This window comes from Taudactylus pleione, unplaced genomic scaffold (assembly GCF_031769625.1).
Source record: "Taudactylus pleione unplaced genomic scaffold, aTauple2 ptg000655l, whole genome shotgun sequence".
Lineage (NCBI taxonomy): Eukaryota > Metazoa > Chordata > Amphibia > Anura > Myobatrachidae > Taudactylus > Taudactylus pleione.
The window spans coordinates 1,423,868-1,441,835 of NW_028285057.1; the positions used below are offsets into that span (position 1 = coordinate 1,423,868).

The 17,968-nt window shown below is 45.0% G+C and overlaps 1 protein-coding gene across 3 annotated transcripts in view; it reads left to right on the forward strand.

Moving 5' to 3' along the window:
- Positions 1–17,968, forward strand: part of LOC148478435 (sodium-dependent neutral amino acid transporter B(0)AT2-like) — an 80,804-nt gene that overhangs the window by 10,760 nt on the left and 52,076 nt on the right. The window contains exon 1 of one of the 3 annotated variants that reach the window (XM_088455435.1): positions 11,060–11,194. The exons of 1 other annotated variant lie outside the window; for it this stretch is intronic. The gene's annotated coding sequence lies outside the window, so the exon portion shown is untranslated. Of the gene's footprint in view, positions 1–11,059; positions 11,195–11,220; positions 11,313–17,968 lie in introns of those variants that run through there. One more of the 3 variants, XM_088455436.1, reaches the window with a different exon arrangement.

Below are 17,968 nucleotides of genomic sequence, written 5' to 3' on the forward strand. Positions count from 1 at the left end.
GGAACTCCTTCCCATAGGAAAGAGCGGGTCTACGAGAGCAAGCGCCGTCTGAAGATGGCGCTTGTTCTCGCAGCAAACTTCGAAAACTTTCAGTTTTTGGAGTTTGCTGAATAACAAGGGGGTCCTATCAAACCCCTGATGATGAATGGCCCGGTAACTAAAAATATGCGGAAACTAGCTTTTCCGCATGGTTACCGGGCCATTTATCTTTGATGAATAGGCCCCATATTCTTCAGAGTAACTATCCATATGCATTGATGACAGTCTTCTATCTCCATATTTTAATGGATCCTTTTGAACCATTCCTGAATTGGTGTGATGTGGTGTTTAGGGGGAACGAGAGAAAGAACAACAGGGAGCACAGATTAAATATCTGTTTAATAAATGCAAATGCAAAAAAAGATTAAAATTGCAAAACACATATAAAAACATATAAAATAGTCAAATATAGTAATGTTGGCAGAACTGGCCATAAGCAATTTGATGCCCTAGGCAAGATTATTGTTAGTGCCCCTAGCAGATAATCCCACCACCATGCTTAGTGTATAAGCATGGGCACCAAAAATAACATTTTATGGCTTATTTTTTATTGTTAAGAAACACATGGTAAACGCACACAAATATACAACTATCCTCCTGTTATGGCAGGCAGAGCCGGATTAAGGTCTGTGGGGGCCCCTGGGCAACAAATGTGTGGGGGCCCCTATCAATTAATGTTATATATATATATATATATATATACACACACTCATATATGTGTACACATATATGTGTATATGTATGTATATATTTTAACATATATATATATATATATATATATATATATACACTCATACACATATATATATATATATATATATATATATATTTATACATATACATATTCCAGCATACAGCAGCCCTGTTGGAGGGCTGTAGTCAGTACCTCTTCTAGCTGATGGCTGCAATTCCTTGAACAGGGAATATGACCATGAAACTAATTAAAGGGAGGTCTACCCTTGATTGGATTGTTTTCAGGAACCGCTTGTGCCTAAACCTAATCCTACCTCCATAGTACCTACCCTAACCCTTCCCTTAACCCCGCTACTTACCTTTGGGATGCCGGCTGTCAGGATGCCGGGGCCGGGATTCTGACAGGTGTCGGGATTCCTGCACAGGTATTCTAAGCGCTGGAATCCCCTGTGCCGGGATTTTAACCGGATCCAGTTTTGGATGACCTAGGACAAATTTATAAAGTAGATTCAGTCACCTATACCACAAGTTAAGAATGTATAGTGCATCTCAGGGACGGGGATACTTTGCGAGGTCGCATGGGTAAATCAGAAGAGCTCCTTTCATTGTTTACCATCATAAATGATAATCAATTTCCTGTGCAATGCTGGGAAGGTTGGGATAGCGATATTCCAGGCGTAGATTATGAATGAGATAAAGGGCTTGAGAGGTTCATTAGAGGAACAACATACTTTAAAGGGAGATAACTCAGTAGCCAATGCATTGTCTATTGTTAAGAAGCATGTGAAGTGTACAACCTGGCGAAATGTCCATAAATTTTGGACAGGGAGATTAAATCTGTCCCATAGATCCACAAATGGACAGAATAGGCCTGATTCTGACGTTGTTCTGATAGTCAAGCAAACTGACAATGTTTTTTCGCCTGAACATGCGTCTGAGTCGCACTGCACACGCTTGAAAATTTTATTTGAACAGAGAGCCTTATTCAAACGTACGCAAATCCTATGGTTTATGTACACTTCCGATAGTGAGAGATTTGCGCATGAGCCCCGGCAGCATGAAAACACCAGTCATCTCATCCTGAGTAACTTGAGGGTCACTCAGATGATAAATGTTCATGCAGAGGGATCCGATGCTGTGTCTTTTGACGCAGCCATTAGTAGGGACGGACACTGGAAGCCGATGGTTAGCAACCATCGATGTTTCCGATTTGATGGAAATATTTTTCCATTGAATACTGGGTATTTGATGGTTGCCAGACATCAGATGCAGCTTTCCGATGCCCATCCGATGGCTGGCTGTGAGGGGGGGAGCACACACCGCTGCTTTGCATAGCTGAGCAGCGGGTGAGCAGCAGGAGAATAGATGCCAAGCGCATGTGCACAGCCTCTATTCTAAGTCTGGGGCCTCCACCTCTTTCACAGAGGCTCCGCCCCATTTCGGTTAGAAGCATAACCATCGCAATGGTTATGCTATCGAATGGTTGCGCTACGATAGCTAGTTGCCATCGCATCGCTCGATTTATGTCAGAATCACGGCAACCATTCGATGCAAGGCTTCCGATGTCCGTCTCTAGCTTTTGGATCTGCAGTAGGCATCTTTTTACACTAGACGCCTCCTGGTGTATTAGTATTTGTTTGCACAGCTGCTTTGTATAAAAACACTGCGGTTGTAGCTACTGCGTCTGTCTCTGAATCAGGCCCTGAGTTACAGAACAAATATAGAGGCGCAATAGCAGAAATGCAAGCTCCGTTCCTGGAAGCTGACTGGGAGCAAACGGGGGGAGGGGTTTGCCAAAAAATGGCTTGTAGCTGAAAGCGGTTGGATATAGAGATGCACAGCCATACTGGAGAATTTCACCTGCCACAGAGCTAGTGTAAGTTCCAATGGTGCAACCGATGGTGCTTCTAAAGATGCTACAAGTGGGCGACTCAACCCTTGCACATCCGGACACATGGATGTGCCCCAGGGAAGGGCTTTGTCGTGGTATTAGCCTAAAGTTCACTGCGGCAAAAGACGAAAACTCAGAATCAGACTGATGTTCCCTGAACCACCAGCTGCCCTACTCTGCACTTCCCCAATTCCTCATGTTGACTGCTGAACAATCAGTGGAGAATTTTGGATAATATACAATGGAAGTCAAGTGGAAAACAACAGAAGAAATGTGTCGAAATTGTCTAAGCTTTTTCCAACATGCCTGGGGAAACGGTGGGTGGGTGATTAATGGGTGGGAGGCTCTGTATCCATAGAATAAATTCAATCAGCTTAGGAAGAAGGCTTTCCTCTGTCAAGAACCACTTTTATATCCCAACTCGAGTTGACCATGTTAATGCACTGTTTAGGTGAACTACATTAAAGTTTCCCAGTAAGTCAGAGGGCCAACCCCTTCCGTCTACAAAGAATATGAGGTCTGCGAGCTCTGTGAAGAATTTGGATGGCGTTTGCTATGCAGTGTTTTGCTCACTACTGCAAAATATAAAGCTATTCAAATAGTAGATGCTTGTATACGATTGTGTTTGTAGATTTACAAACCCACAGCACCTAAAGGCTATTTCACACACAACGGTTTTGTCCATCCGACAAAAAACTGGACAGGTTTTTACTGTTGTTTAACTTCAGTGGAAGTTACAAATACATTAGAGCTTCCACACTGCACGAACACCGCACGGTCGCCGTGTTACAGCCGTGGTAACCACTGACTACGGCGGCTGCCATCCTTGGTTTCAGTTTTAAAGATTGAAAAAAGATTCAAACACACGGCAATAACATTACACACAGCACAAAACCATTGTGTATGAAAGGGAATTATCCACAGGAAATAAAATCCTGACGTTTTTTCTCTGTCTGGACAAAACCGTTATGTGTGAAAAGAGCCTCACACTGTATATATCTGCACTGCAGGGAGAAATAGAGCTACCTACACCCTAGGCAGCCAATTAAATAGCTCCTAGGGAACCAAGCCCCGCCCCCAGCCAGATTTGGCAAACTGCAATCACATGATCACACTGAAACTACCCACCGGGGTGCTGAGACTGTTACCGAGCAGCTATAGCTATAGAAACTGAGCAGCTCGGACGTAGCATCCGAACAGCCGGCACAGGGATTTTACAGAGAAGCACAAGTACATAAACCCCTTCAACTTTTATTTCCATTCACCGTGTTCATCTTGTAGGTAATCTTCCTCTTTAAAATGACTTTACTACTGTTAAATGTGATGTTAGCATCTTCAATTTAACTTGTAAACATTTACATTTAATTATTTTATATTATTTCAGAATTAACTTTGAAGATAATAAAATTTTATTTCACTTTGGAAGAATAACCCCAGTCAAAATAAACCACCTCCTCCACAGTGACATACAATTTGGTGTCCTGTGTACAGGACCCTGCAGTTCCCAATGCACACACCCCTGCAGTTCCCAATGCACACACCCCTGCAGTTCCCAATGCACACACCCCTGCAGTTCCCAATGCACACACCCCTGCTGTTCCCAATGCACACACCCCTGCAGTTCCCTATGCACACACCCCTGCTTTGGTCAGTTAATGGGCCCTCCTTCACAAAGTGCCAAACTTTGAATAAATACAGCTAGTGGTGAAGAGGTCCCAGATATCCTAGGCCAGGGGTATTCAACCTGCGGCCCACCAGCTGCTGTGGAACTACACATCCCAGCATGTCCTGACAGTTTTTCTAGTAGGACATGATAAAACTGTGGCATTGCATGCTGGGATGTGTAGTTCCACAGCAGCTGGAGAGTCGCATGTTGAATACCCCTGCCCTAGGCTAATATACATGAGCCTGTTAAAGCTCCCCGTTCCACAACAGCACCCCTTATTATAATAACATCTCCCTATAACAGCAGTTTTCCCTGTTAGACACATTAGCCCATGCCTACCGTCCCGGTATTCGCGGGAGGCTCTTGATTTTTCGGGTAACCCCCCGCACCCCCGGAAGGGTAGGCATTTCTACCACATTCTGCCCACTTCCTAGTGAAGTGGGCAAAATGGGGGGAATTTCCGCAGCAATCGCGGGTCCCCGTGTAGGGGCGGGGCTTAATGACATTTCTTAATTGCGTCATTAAGCCCCACAGCCTATTTAAATTTGTGCCGGTCACGGTAATTTACCACGAAGGGGGCGGGCTTAATAACGCATCTCATTAGGCCCCGCCCCCATCGCAACCCACCTGCTTCTCCCGGGGAGGAGAAAGAAAAGGAAGGCAAGCCCCACTATTTGAAGACAGAGCCCTCCACCAACATTAGCCTGTCTGTTCCTTCCTACCATTATGGCCGAGATAATTTATTGGAGGGAGTGGTTCAGGCTTAAGGACTCAGGGGTCTATTTACTAAGCAGTGTTAGGAGACAGTAGGAGTGTTAGGAGACAGAGTGAAAAGTGATAAGGTGCCAGCCAATCAGCTCCTAACTGTCATTTTTCAAACACAGCCTGTGAGATGGCAGTTAGGAGCTGATACCTTATCACTTTTCACTCTGTCTCCTAACACTGCTTAGTAAATAGACCCCTTAGGGTCCTGAGGATGAGATTAATCTTCTCCCCCCAGTGCAGGAAGCATCTTGCCTGCTGCAACCCCAAAATCCATGTGCGCCAGGTTGCAGCCTTATTACCATACTGGCTGCTTAGGCATTGCTGGTGTGGATTAATAGGTGTACAATATAAAGGTCGACAGTCAATGGGTCGACAGTGATATTAGGTTGGCAGGTCTACAGTGACTTAGGTCGATAAGAGTTAAAAGGTTGACATTCAATGGTCGACACACAAAAAAAGTTGACATTATTTGTTGGTAATTTTAGCCTACCCTAACCCTAAAAATCATGAAAAAAAGCAAGTGTCAACATTTCTTTTTTGTGTTGACCATTTGAATGTCGACCTTTCACCCCTGACGACCTATGACACTGTCGACCAATTACCTGTTTACATAATATCCCTGTCAACCTAATGACCCTGTCAACCTATTGACTGTCGATCTTCTGGTGTCGACCCATCGCTGGTATAGAGGAGCCTTGACGTTGGCCCAGCGCTTATTCATATATTTGCAAATGTATGTACCCAATACATCTGAATTTCTATTATTATGTAGGATTCAAGTATTTTTGTTGATTTTGCTGCAGTGTGCAGGAGGGAAAAATCCCTTTTTTTTCTGTAGCCATTGACTATCAACCTTGTTATTGTAAATCTACCATCTGGATACCCTCTTTCAGGATGTGCTTAATTCTGGTCCTTACATCTGAAACTCTTAGGGGCCCATTTATTAATGATCGCATTTTGCAATGCGATCAGGGCATGCAGTACCGCCCATGATCGCATTGCAAAATGCGATCATAGCGGCCGAATGTATGATCCGGCACATGCAGGGTGACGGGCTCTGTTCCTGCGACGTGGCCGGAGGCTGCTGTGCAAGCGCAGTCCCGCGGACTGCACATGAGCGGCGCCCATTGCTGGCGGAGGGATCTGGGAGATCCCTCCGCCGGCTGACACGCGGTAAGTCCCCATAGGCTACAGCGGCTAACGCTACCTTCAGATGGCGTTAGCTGCTGGGGCTAATATATTGATACATTGATATTGATACATTTGGCAGCATCGCATCCCCCATAGAAACCTATGGCGGAGGCGGCTGCCAGCGGCAATGGAGGGATCGCAGCAGGTATCGGATGATGATTTACACAATAATGTTCACAATTCACAGTTTCTGTTTCCTATGGGGTGTCTTACTTGTAAATATTACACTAATTTATTCCCTGCATTTTTACTGGTTAACTATATTATAAAATATATTATATTACATAGTGAAAAGTGCGCGCATCATTGCAATAAACAGAAATATTATTATTTTAAATTATTAGCTTTAAAATATAACAAGTGTACAGTTATTAACCATGTGGGTTTGAAAGGCTCTTGTTACATAAGCTGGTAGCATTATATGTCATGGTTTGGTTTTATTTGTTGTTCTAGTACTAAAAGCAAACAGAATTATGCCTTTGCTTGTACTGCGATCTGTGTTGTTAAGCGATAAGTAAATGTTCTGGCAAACTTTAAGGTCACTTCAGTTCCATGTTGGATTTTATAGTCAACGCATTTTAAAAAGATATTTATATAAAACTATGCCAAAGACCACATACACCATCTACAAAATGAGCATAGCGTGTTCTTAAAATGCAATACTTTTCCCAATATTGTCACTCACAAAGGACATTCCTTAATTATTACCAGTTTGTTTTATAAAATTGCATGTAATTGTAAATAGAATATTTTCTTACATCTCGGACTGTTTTCCATTGCTATGTATAATAAATGGCAATACTGAACACATGACCCGGCCACTGTACATGATTATGTCATTTTATTACACTTAACAAACACATAGGGGTCAATCCAATTAGGTGCAAAGGGGGCGAATTTCTGCTGCATAAAAACTCCAGGCATGGCAATTTGCCCCCACGTAGCCAGATCTCACCCTGGTCTAGCACATTTTTGTACAAAATGTGTGAGTCCGGAGGTATTGTAAGCCGGCATACACTAATTTAAGTTACACTAAGTTACAATATAGCAGTTATACAATTTAAAAAAAGAGGGACATTGGCACCAATAAAATATTTCAGGTACAAAGATTTACCGCAGTTGAAAATATAACTGTAGCCAAAGTATAAAAATAAAAAAACATATAGGGCTCGATCCAATTAGGTGCGATGTGCCATTGCAACGGCGATAAAATGCCGGCAACTGCCCAGCACATCGCACCCCGACTCGCCACTGAATTAGACTGAATATGCTTGGTGTCCTATGGGGCAGAGAGCACTTTCAGGCGAATCCGGGCGGCCGTCAAGCACGGCCACTGTCACGATGACTCACACACGCGAGTACATCTCACCTAACTGGATCGAGCCCATACTGTTGGCTCATATTTTCACAAATGTATATAGGACTTTGGGGTCTATTTACTAAGCCTTGGATGAAGATAAAGTGAAAAGATATAAGGTACCAGCCAATCAGCTACCATGTCACCAGCTGTGGCCCGTATTCAATTAGTTTCACACCCGTGATACTTTTCCGCCTGCTGGACTTTTCACCTACATCGCTTGTTTTGCATGTGGAAAAGTTTCGGGCGCGCTCCCGCTATTCCTTGTATTCAATTAGAAAGGACACAAAAACGTCACCTGGCAAAACTGAAACAGGCTAAAAGTCCTGTACAAAATGGGGAACTCAGCCTGACACCCACAAAATATGCCCTAACATTGGGGATCACTATAGAATTATATATAATATATATAAATTTGGGGTACTTGAAAATGGGTGCCAGCATCAGTGGCAAATGCAGGATTTCCAGAGGGGGGTTTCCAAATGCTTGATTTTAGAGTGAGTGTGGCCAGTCCATAAAGAGGGCATAATTATCACTTAAATCAGCTTTATTATGCGTCATACAAAGTGTAGTGTATAGGTGCATACACACACAACGATTTTTTGAGCGATTATCATTAAACGATATCGTTTAACGATAATCGTTTGAAAAAATCGTTCACTTTCTGAGTCAAACGATGAACGATTATTGTTCATGTGCGTTCACGTTTGTAGTTTGTAGTTCAGTCAGACTTGTCAACTCAACGGTTTTCATTAAGTTAATATGCAAAAATCGTTTGTAGTTCATAAAAATCGTTCATTACATTTAAATGAACATAGTAAATGAACAACTTTAGTAAACGATTTTAGTTCATTTTTTCAAGGTAGAAAATCGTTTACTAAAATCGTTCATTAACTCAATCGTTGTGTGTGTATGCAGCTTTAGTCATAATTCCAGCATACACAGGACCAGCAATCACAGTAAGCCATTAAATGCAGCAGTAGGGCCATCCTGCCTGAGCTGAATGTTTTTATTTCAGCTGTGGGCAGAAGAACCTAGCACTGCCCTGGACATATATGTACATAATGGTCTCATCATGCACTGGATAGTGTATTATTATATGGTATTAATAATTAACCTTATTGATGGTCCATAGCAGTGCACCCCTAACAGTGCATGTTTTTACAGATCTCCTAATTGCACAGGTGTATTTATTACTGGCTGACACAAAAGATCCACAGGTGGTGTGAATTATTTCATTTGTTATACTGAGAAGAACATGCAGCAGGAATACAATTCTATATTACTATTTCTATGGTGGACATGGTGTGACCTGGGGAGGGGGGTTTCCAGGCAACTGGAACCCCCCCCTGCGTTTGCCTATGAGCATGTTTTTAAGTTGCTAAAGTGAAGTTTTAAATTACATTAAAAATCATCCTTCCACAATGCCCCTGCAATCAAAAAACACCTGCCCCATAGTTGGGGCCCCCCCTGAAGTCTATTTCGCTAGTTTATAAGTTTGTCCCCCAACTTTGCACTTTTTCGCCCCCAAAATTAAAGAACTTTTTTGGGGTGTTCTAAAGTCTTTTTTTTTTATTATTTTTTGACACCGTTTATCTTTCTGGGACTGTCCCAAGGGTGCTGGGGGGTTTCCCGAAGTTTGTATTAGTAGCCCTAATAAAAGTATTTGGGTTCTTAAATTGAGTCAAATGGCCGTTGTGGAAACATGATAAAAAGCAATATCTTTTGGAAATTGGAAGTGATATTGGGGGTACATTAAAATGGGTAAAATAGTATATTTTTGTGTCTATAAAGTGCAGTTTTAAAAATGTTTTAAAAATACACCTGCTGCAGCCACCTACAATCCGAAAAACACCTGCCGCATCCATACAGCCCCACAAAATACCTGACCCAGTACTTTAAACCCAAATTTCCAACACTTTTTAAATTTTCACCCAAAAAATTACATATATTAACAGGAATTAAGCATTTTTTTGCCTAATTAGTCATTAGGGGGGTGTCCAAAGGGTTCTGAACCAAGTCCCCACATTTTTAGTCAAATACAGAGATCTGGGACATTTTATCACCATGCCCTGGCATGGTGAAAATTTTTTGGCCAGTTTCTGCCTATGGAGTTTTTTCCGCACATACGAAAACTCCGGCAATTGGATAGCGCGATACGCGCGTATGTTCAAAAAGTTCGCACTGGCGAAGGCTTTTTGCCAAAAGCGACTTCGCACCTAATTGAATACGCCCTATGTATGCGCTATATTAGGCAGATCAATGACCTGACTGTGAAATAACCTGGTTAATTATAAAAGAATAATATTTCCCTTTTGTTCCTTCCTACACGCAATAATCTGACAAGATGGGTATGTAGTCGGGATGCCGACGCTCTAAATGCCGACTGTCTAGTCCTGGCAAGGGTCTAATGACAGGCATCAAGATCCGACGCCTGTCATTTTACCTACGCCGGGAGCCCAGCATACCGATCGAATGTAAGGCGGGCGCGGAAAGCCGCTGGAGGGAAGGGTTAGGTTGGGGGCTCCCGGGGGGACTCCGGGTTAGGCAACCCCCCGGGAAGGTTAGGGTTAGGCTAGGCTGGGGAAGGGGAGTTTAGGGGTAGGCACCCCCCCTCCCCCCCGGGAGACTTAGGTTTAGGCTGCGGGGAAGGGGAGGTTAGGTTTAGGCACTTACAGGTGGCGTTAGGCACTTTGGGGGGGGGGGGGGAGTTAGGGTTAGGCACCCCTAAGGGAGGGGTAGGGGGGGGGATGTTATGTTAGTAATTAGTGAAGATACTTACCTGTTAGGACAGGGGTTCCCAACCCCGGTCCTCAAGGCACACTAACAGTCCAGGTTTTAATGATAACCATACTTGAGCACGTGACTTAATTAGTACCTGTTATTTTGATTTAACTATCTGTGCTCAACCATGGATATCACTAAAACCAGGACTGTTATAGTGCCTTGAGGACCGAGGTTGGGAATCACTGTGATAGGATCTTCACTGCCGGTGTTCCAGTGTCGGGATGCGAACCATGCGTCCGGCAGTATTTCATACCGATTCCACAAGATGTACCAGCACACAGAGTTTATTATAAAGCAGCTTTTTACTGAATTACATTGCAATCTGATTTGTGTAAACACTGCATGTGATCTGAGAAACCTCAATTTCACATTTTACAGAGAAAAAAAAAAGAAAACCATAAAATGCCAATAACTGAAAGAGAATGTCACAGTGGCTACATAATAGCATCTAAAACAAGCCTGATGATGAATTGCCTCAGTGTTAGTAGTGGCAGCGGCAGCAGCGCGTTTGAGGAGAGTAACGTGTTTCTCCAATGAGATTTGGCTGATGCAATCGTCGTGCAGGAGCCATATTCTCGAAGACCAAAATTCATATTTCCCCTTATGCAAATGTCTCTACCAAAATGGATCCTGCACTGGAGACATAAATGGTAGCGCTGTACTTAAAGGCTGGGAGTCCTCTCTGACCATACACGTGTGTACTACTGTCCTCTGTCTGTGCTTTTAAGAGATTATTCTGGCAGGTGAAGAAGCTGCTGGCGGGACCTCCACTGAGAGAAGCCGCTCTTTACGCTATATAGACCTGGTATGTACCCTGATGAAGGTTATGCAAGCTGCACTTGTACAGAGAGAACACCCGGCCACCGGGCTCGCAGCTGGTCTCCTGTCACTCAGAGCCCCAGAGTAGGCATGCTGCTGAATAAGTATGTCATCCATCATGTATTGCCAGGGAGAGGTGCACAGAGCATATTGGCACATTAGGCTGGGTACTGGTATCTTATATGTTATTTATTACTATGGATCTCTGCATTAGTTTGTGGTACTGACGTGGCAGTAACTGCAGAACTGACAGCAGGTTCTTATTGTATGACTGGAGGGTTGGGGATATTGTTTCACTGCTCCTCTCGGTGTATGTACAGTAGTACTGACATGAACCAGGGTGTCTGCTTTCCTGCAGTTGGTTGTTTGACTGTCAAGGGACAATGATTGCATTTGGTGTCGGGGTATAGGTTACAGTGTATATGGGACATGTATATGGTGGTAGTTACAAAATTGTATTTGCTGTCTAGGGATGGGACAACATTATTAGGAAACCGTACACAAAGTGATGCTAATATATGTATAAATGTATGTAGTGATCACTTTCGATGTCAAGCCTTATAATCCGCTCGTTAATTAAGAAAACCTGGGTATTCTAAAGAATAATGCACCCTGCTGTACATTATACAGTTGCGTTAGAAGTAATTGAACTTTTTGTTTCATGTGTAAAAAGCCCTTAAGCCGGTTACACACTGGACGATGTGTGTGCCCAGCGACGGAAAATGCGACTGGACCAGTGCTTAAAGTAGTCCTAGAGAAGTGGTGGAAATCGCCCTCCCCCTTGGCGCTTTTCCAAAAAAAGGGACAGCGTGCCCTGAAAAAAAGAAGCGCGGTCACACAATAGTATTTCCAATTCAAATTACATCACATCACATCACACAGTAGCACAATATTGATTCATATTACACCACATAGTAATGTCCATTATTCATGCATGACACACAGGAGTGCCCCTTTTACACAATGCCCACATTTGTGCCACTTATACACAATGCCCACAGCAGTAGTGCCCCTTATGCAAATGCAGTGTCCACAGTATTGGCGCCCTGTATGCAGTGCACCCGTAGTGGTAGTGCCCCTTATACAATGCCCACAGCAGTAGTGCCCCTTATGCAAATGCAATGCCCATTGTAGTGGTGCCCTTTATGCAGTGCCCACAGAAGTGGCACCCCTTATGCAGTGGCCCCAGTAGTGGTAATGCCCCTTATGCAATGCCCCTAGTAGTGCTAGTGCCCCTTATGCAGTGCCCACAGTGGTAGTGCCCCCAGTAGTGTTGCCCCTTATTCAGTGCCCCCAGTAGTGGTGCCCTTTATGCAGAGCCCCCAGTAGTGGCAGTGACTCCAGCAGTTGTGCCCCTTATGCAGTGCCTCCAGGAGTGGTACCCCTTGTAGTAGTGCCCCCTGTGCAATGCTCCCAGTAGTAGTGCCCCCTGTGTAAATCCCCCAGTAGTTATGCCCCTATAGTGCCGCTTACACAAAAAACAATACTTACCGTAAGCCCCGCTCCTGCATGCCTCCATTCCGCCTGGCTGCTCCTAGTCCTCTAAAGTTACTATGGGAGAGACGTTCTGACGTCTCTCTCCCATAGTGCCGGTGGGGGGAGGGAAGCTGGAAGCCGGAGCTCAAAAGTGAGCTCCAGCCTCTGGCTGGCGCTGCGGGGAGGGAGCTGGGCACCCGCTGGTAACAAAATCTCAGCAGGCACCCAACAAATGGAGCCTCCCTGCGGCGCCGGACAGGTGGGTCGGAGGAGGTGGAACTGGTTACATCTCCAAATAGAAGTGAAGGAACGCAGTTCTGCCCTATTCCGGCCCACTTTAACCCCTGGACTGGACGATATATATTCGGACGGTTCGTACACACTGCACGATCTGGTGTACGACCGCCCGATATGTCTTTCCCGAAGGCCGAATCCATAAGCATGAAGTCGTTCCTCGAACCTTCAGGTTGGCCTGCACCTGAAGATGGACGAATGACGCGCTGGAGAGCGCAATAGCGCGCACACACTGGACGATGTGTCGTTCCGATTCGTCGGAAATTGGTAAATCGTCCAATATATTGTCAAATGTGTACCCAGCTTTAGTCTGCAGCCTTGTGTCTCTGTGGTTACAAAATGAATAGCTTTACAATATGACAGATACTGTCCCACATTATATATAGTATACAATAAGCATAGTAACTCTTATACGTGTTTGAAAATTAAATCTAAAAATACGAGAGTATGTGTGGATCAAGGTTTCCTTGAGTAGAGTGTATGTGTTAAGAGGAAGTGGTTGAATTACTACATACAGTTACTGGCAGTAAACTATATGTTATATTCCTGTGTTGTGTAAAAGTGGAACCAGACTCAATGAATGCACTTATTTTAATGCCGGTGTCGGAGGCTTCTATTTATTAGTGTAAAGTGTTCTGTGCTATCCTAGATCAATTCTGTAATCTCTGCCTTACCTGCCACGGAGCATAATTATTGTTCTATTTCAAATTTAGATTTTTGCTTTGTTATATTGATCACAAGTAAATTCTTTGATAATAGAACAAAAAAATTGTTATAAATGTATACAGTACATTGGGTCTGATTCAGAGGTGGAAGTGTCGATTTCGGTCACAAGCGGCCAATGTTTTCAGCCTGTGCATGCATCGGAGTCGCACCGCGTGTGTGCTGTGATGAGCTTGAGACAGCGGTCTTAGTGTGGATTATAATGCAGGATGATTGACAGACAGTGACTGTTTGGGAGAGGTAATGGCAAATAAATCACAGGCGTGTCACAATCGTTTTGGGGGCGTGTCACAACCAGTGACTGTGTCCTGTTATGCAGTGGTACTGGCTCCAGGGACTTAGTCGCAATGGACATTCTGAGCAACGATTGGGTGGCTCAGAGGTCCGATGGTGCGAGTGATGTTTGTCCGATGCCACGTCTTTGTACGCAAGCGGCGGATCTGGCAAGCTGGCGGTGGGCGTCTTTGTACAAAAATGATGGAGGCTGCGACATTTGAATATCTTCTGAGATCCGCTGTGTACGAAGACGCAGCATTAACGTGATTAGCTTTTACCTCTGAATCAGGCCATTTATATGAATAGGGAATTTTTTGTATTGATTGTAGTCAGTGACTTGAATTGGGGGCAGCATACAGTGAAAATGCAAATCAAATATGATCATTAAAAGCCTCAATTGTATTTCTTTATTAGCAACCCGCTCCGGCTTCACACGGGAGCAATTTAATCCATCTTGCCCCAGCCCCCTGCATCTCCTAACAACGTACGCCATGTCACCACAGTTCCCTGCATCTCCCCACAACCCCCTGCTTCTTACTCCTGCCCCCTGCATCCAGGCCCGGCTACAGGGGGGGGACTAAGGGGACAACTGTACTGGCACAAAAGGGGGCCGCGGATGGCGGTCTCTGTTCCAGCTGGCAGTAGTGGATTTACCGCTAGGTTACCAAAGCGGGCGATTGGGGCCCGACAGGTCTCAGGGGGCCTGCATAGGGGCGGCCAAGGCCACAGACAACCTGGCAGCGTCTGCATTATATATATAATAAATACATATATTACTACTGAGATATTTTATTACGTGTGTGTGTGTGTGTATACGTGCCTACCTAAGGTGCAACATACACTATATATCATACATATTTGCATCATACATCAATGACATAAGAAAGCGGTTATGTCACTGATGCAGACACCATCCCTCCTACCCCTGAGGCATCCACATCACTGTCATCAAGAAGACCTTGCAAGAGACAACAGACAAGAACTACAGCCTGTATCGTCCGTGACAGAGAAAGTGTGGTAAGTCATAGTGTATTTTTACTTTATTTAAAGGCTGGCATATCTTTCAGTTATCATATCATGTTCACATATCACACATGCAGGGGAGAGATGTGCGAGGATTCGGGGTGGTGGTGAGAAGGTGGGGCCCCCAGAGACATCAATGTACCGGGCCCCGAGATTTCTGTTGCCGGCCCTATCTGCATCTCACCAGTGTCTCCACAACCCCCACAGCTGCTGCCCGGCTACTGGGATGTGCTGGGAAGGGCAGGAGGATCATGGATAAGAGATTTGTATTGCAGCTACTGTAAGTATCATCAGCAGCATGCCCCCAGGGCTGGGACACCTGTGCGCATTTTCGCAGCCTCCATGCATACCCTTACCCGGCTGCTGAACATGGCGATGAGCACTGCTCTCTTTGCACAACCCTGTATTTCCTGGGCATCCTATTGAGCTTCCTCGCCGTAGTTCCCCTGCCCGAGAAAAGCGCTGACTTCCATACAATGGTGTTCCTATGTTTTTGTTTTTCTTCAATTCCTGAAAGCCATGCATCCCCTGGCTCCTTCCTGGCTACTGTGTCTGCTTCGAGGCACCTTCATGGGTTAGATGGAGATTGTCTCTCATTCTCTATCTGCCTTAGATGTGACCCTGCTCAGTCCCTGACTCCCTCCACTCTCTAGGCTGCTGCTAAGCAACATGGTACATTGCTATCTCTGATTGGCTCGCAGCCCTCGGCCCTGCAGCATCAGTAAGTCACTCGCTCACTCATACAGCACAACAGGTTTTTTTTTTGTGATTTGCAACATTCCAAGCCTCAGTTTCAGATGCTCTCCTGCTGTTTGAGCACCATGGGTAGCTCCTAAACAGCAGCTTGGTGCAAGTTTTTATTTCTGTGACTTGCTTCACTAAAATTGTCACTGCTCAGCTCCCTTTTGTCTCAGATGAATGAATTCATACACCTAGTGAAAACCTCATAAAAATCTTTCTAGTGGTTCAAGAGATTAGCCCGAACAAATAGCCAGAATCCTAAACCAGGGACATCTATCTATCTATCTATCAAATCTTACATAGTTATTTAGTATAAAAAAGTGAGCTATTAGACTACATAGTGACAAGGCAACAGAGCGACAAAACTTAAGGCTCATACACACTAGATGATATTCTGTAGGAGCGATATTGGTGAAAGATATTGGGTGTAGACACTGAATGATATAGTTCAATGATGTCATCCTGCCACATCCCTGAACAGGCAGTTTTTGACGATATCGTCAGATTGGCCTACATGTTTGCACGGTAGCAAACATTGTTAATGACCCGTGTGAGCGCGCATCGTTGGTCATTTGGTGCATACTCACTGGACGATACAAACGCTATATCGTTGAACAATATCATTATTGTTGATATCGTTCACTTTAAGCGTCTATGCCCCATTATATATAAAATTCATTGGTCTGTTTGTTTTGTCTGGTTATGCAAGGTGGTCCAGTTGGCTCCTGGACATGTTTTGGGGGAATTAGGGTCCTGGTCGGACCTCCCGTTGGTGTATGTTGGGCAGAACTTTGACACTGGGAGCCTGTCAATGTTGATTGACAGCACGCCCCCTTTGGTGGGCGTGCCGGGGGCGTGGCTGACAGACGGAGGCGTTCCCATGGTGGTAACCCACAGCTATGCGAGCGTCCAAAAGGCCGCTCCAAGTTTAGGTAGGAGGGCCCTGATTCAGAGCGAGTCCCTTATTTGGACGACCTGTTACTCAAGGCTCCATCGGTATCTCTTTTATCAAATAATGCCTTACTGACATATCAGACCCTAATCCAACACGGTTGGATAATCAACTTCAAGAAATCAAATCTCAATCCGTCCGAGAAACTTCTGTTTCTGAGCATGATCTTGGATACGGCAGCACAAATGATTTTTCTTCCAATAGACAAGGCCCGGGATATCCGGTTGTTAGTTCAGCTGGTCCTCAGAACAAGGAAGGTGTCCCTGCTTCTTTGTCTGCGTCTCTTGGGGAAGATGGTAGCAGCTTTCGAGGCACTACAGTTCGGCCGGTTCCACTCCAGGGTGTTTCAGCTGGACCTGCTAGCACAGGGGTCAGGGTCTCATCTGCTTCTTCATCGACAGATCCGTCTGAGTCCGGTTACCAGAGTGGCCCTTCTTTGGTGGACACAATCCAACAATCTGTTAGCGGGCAGAAGATTCGGAGTGTGGGACTGGATCATCGTAACAACGGATGCCAGCCTTCGAGGATGGGGAGCAGTAGTCCTCGATTATCACTTTCAGGGTCGATGGTCCCCTCTAGAACAGAAGAACAGAAGCCCATAAATGTGTTGGAACTCAGAGCGATTTACAATGCTCTTACAGAGGCAACAGACTTTCTAAAGTCTCGTCCGGTAAGAGTTCAGTCCGACAACGCGACGGCCGTCGCTTATATCAACCGACAAGGAGGGACTCTGAGTCGCATGGCTATGCGGGAAGTAACTCAGATCCTTTGGTGGGCCGAAAAACAGTCAGTAATCCTGTCGGCGGTATTCATCCCGGGTGTGGACAACTGGGAAGGAGATTACCTAAATCGACAGGATATGCATCACGGGGAATGGAAGCTTCATCCAGAGGTGTTCAACGCACTGATACGTCGATGGGGATGTCCTCAGGTGGACCTCATGGCGTCGCAATTGAATTGTCAGCTCCCAGTATACGTCTCAAGAACTCGGGATCCGCAGGCGGAAGCGGTAGACGCCCTGACAAGTCCGTGGATCTACGACTTTGTTTACCTTTTTCCTCCGCTTCCTCCTTGTCTTCTAAAAAGGATAAAACAAGAATCAGCCTCTGTAATTCTCGTAGCTCCAAACTGGCCTCGGAGAAGTTGGTTCTCGGACCTTCGGTCCCTATTGTCAGACGATCCATGGCCCCTCCCTCTACGCCCGGATATTCTGCAGCAGGGTACATTCATACACCCCATCTTAGCGCAACTGCGTTTAACGGGGTGGCTCTTGAA